Genomic DNA, 2,971 nt, shown 5'->3' with positions numbered 1-2,971 from the left:
GGTGATTTTTAAATGCAAACGTTGTATTATGTGTATATTATGTGTGAACTTTTAACATTTTCAGTTAGGCATGTATTAGTAACTTGAGTTTGAACATTGCTATGATATGTTCAGTTGTTATCACTTATTAGACATTCATTTGACTATCGTAACGCGGAAATCACAACGCGAATATGACTATCGCAACACATAAATGACTATCGCAACGCGGAAATGACTATCGCAACGCGGAAATGACTATCGCAATGAGAGAATCGCAATGCGAAATGAAAATCGCAACGAGAGAATCGCAATGCGAAAATATTTTTCTTTGTGCAGGTGAAAGCTTCGACGCAATTATTTTGGCCAGGCTTACTTTATTTCTTAAGGTCAATTGAGCCGAATAAAAGTTCTGCAAAAACAATAAACATACCAAGTTAGATATACCAAAAACTACACTGTGAAGATATAACAAGAACAATAAACATAAAGAGTAGTAGTTTATTCTTCAAACTTAAATTTGCAACACTATGAATTTAGTATTTGTCTTTGTTTTTTGGTTGAAGTAATGCAATTCATTCAAGTTTCAATTTGCAGAAGAAGAATAGTTTCTGAAACTTAAAATTGCAACACGAAAATGAAAATCGCAACACGAAAATGACTATCGCAACACGAATTTGACTATCGCAACGCAAGAATCGCAACGCGAAATGAAAATCGCAACACGAAAATGACAATCGCAACACGAAAATGACAATCGCAACGCGAATTTGACTATCGCAACGCAAGAATCACAACGCGAAATGAAAATCGCAACGACAGAATTGCATTGCGATAGTCATTCTCGGTTTCAAATACTAAAATTGAAAGAAACTTGAATAGATTACATTACTTCAACCAAAAGACAAAACAAAGACAAATACTAACTTCACAGGGTTAAAGACTAAACAGTTTAGCAGTATTGGCAGCAATCGAATGAATTTAATAAGCAATCTAAGTGAAATGGTTAATCTATTATTGAAAACACCAGTAAACTTATCATCAATTTCAATATGAAAATCCTAATAATAATGCAAAAATTTCAAAATAAAAATAATTAAAAAAACTAACCCTCGGTGGTTGATTTGGTTATTTTCCATTTCTGACCGTGAATGATTTCGCCGGAGATGGAGACTAATATCGTCGGAGATGGGGACTGATTTCGTCGGAGATGGGGACGGATGTCGCCTTAGAGAGTGAGAGATGGAGATGAGACTGAGTTGTGATTTAGGGTTTTAGGTTATGAGTTACGATTACGGGATATACTGTAGACGGTTCAGTGTTCTGATATATTAATATATTCGTGTTTGGAATTTGAAAAAAAAATACGCGTTGCGATACGAATGGCGCTATGTAAATCGCATTGCGATAGACATATTCGCATTGCGATTTACGTATTCGCATTGTGAATTAGGAAAATCGTAACGCAAATTTAGAAAATCGCAATGCGATAGTCAGAATCGTGTTGCGAATATGGAAACTGATTTGTGATACCGGAGATCGCGTTGCGAATTATCGATCGCATTGCGATTTAGTTGGTCATTTTGGCAAATCAAAAAAAAGTTAGTTAAAATCGTATATTATAAGGCATTTTTGGTCACCGAGGTTATTTTCTCAATAATAAAAGACATGGAAGAAAGATAATTGCTTGCACGTGGCAAACCACTGTTTCAATTTAGAAAAGCTAAATTATTATTATTATAGTAAACCTTTAGCAGAAGCCTTCAGATTAAGGCTTATATTGTACTTCCAAATGCATCGTTTCTTTATATCTTGTATTTGTTCTGTTATCGGACAAAAATTATGAGTGGGAAAGACCAATTTCCTAAAACAGAAACTTTGATGAACAAGGAATTGCCATCTTACATTTATGGCATCCCAACTGCTTCCAGATGTCTTAGTGATCCCATCATTTGTGGTACTTCAACTGAATACAATCTGTTGAAAAACATCCCTGGAATTTTTAGACAGGTTGTTTTGAATGAACATCATTCGAGCTTGTTGTGTTCAGGGTTCAGTTATGTTCTCCCACATACTGGTCTTGTTTCTGACATGCCATTGAACTTCCTGGAGTCTTTTCTGAAACTGAACCGAGTTCTAGTTTCCGAACCGCCTTTTCCATCGAGATTCCCCGGATTAACTTTGTTTTCGCAGGAACCTGCCGTGTTAGATCCGACCACACGAGCCGTTGGCGAAAAGGGTGAGCCTGGATCGATCTTGTCTGAAAACCAATCATTCGAAATGCCTCAGCTTGGTTGGATTCAGTCTCAAACTGGCAACGAATGGCTTGGAATGAACCGGAGGTTGACAAGTTTTGAATCCAGAGGTTACAGTGATTATTGGCTTAGCAATACCAAGACTCAACCTATGAAGAACACTGGACGCAGATTGCGAAATCGGGACCAAAAGGGTTCGTTGTCATCGGCTTCATCGTCATCTGGAAAGTTATTCAGAGGGGTAAGGCAAAGACATTGGGGGAAATGGGTTGCCGAGATACGGCTTCCGAGAAATCGGACGAGGGTTTGGCTAGGGACTTTCGACATTACAGAAGAAGCAGCTAAGGTATACGATACGGCGGCATACATGTTGCGTGGAGAATATGCACATTTGAATTTTTTTGGATCTTAAGCATCAACTCAAGGCCAATTCTTTGAACGGGAATACTGCTGCACTTCTTGAAGCCAAGTTGCAAGCAGTTTCACAGGGCATTGCTGGTAACAAGAAGTCGAACAACCCACCGTTGGTGCAGGCAAAAGATGAAGATTTAAACCAGAACACAACAAAAAGAGAGTGGCAATTTGAGGAGAGGAGCAAGGAAGAATCTGAAATGAATGAGAATAAGAAGAAAGCTCAAAAGTGTGTATCATCAGATGTGGATGATGTACATTTAAGTAGAATGCCTTCTTTGGACATGGACATGATCTGGGATGCTCTTTTAGTCTCAAATTCCTGA

General features: G+C 37.9%; 1 pseudogene; it reads left to right on the top strand.

Moving 5' to 3' along the window:
• Positions 1–1,821: 1,821 nt before the first annotated feature.
• LOC120201804 lies at positions 1,822–2,971 on the top strand (annotated as a pseudogene).

The sequence above is a fragment of the Hibiscus syriacus genome, unplaced genomic scaffold, assembly GCF_006381635.1.
Source record: "Hibiscus syriacus cultivar Baekdansim isolate YM2019G1 unplaced genomic scaffold, ASM638163v2 tig00008013_pilon, whole genome shotgun sequence".
Classification (NCBI taxonomy): domain Eukaryota; kingdom Viridiplantae; phylum Streptophyta; class Magnoliopsida; order Malvales; family Malvaceae; genus Hibiscus; species Hibiscus syriacus.
The sequence above is the reverse complement of the archived record's forward strand: the minus strand, read 5'-3'. Positions and strand labels throughout refer to the sequence as shown.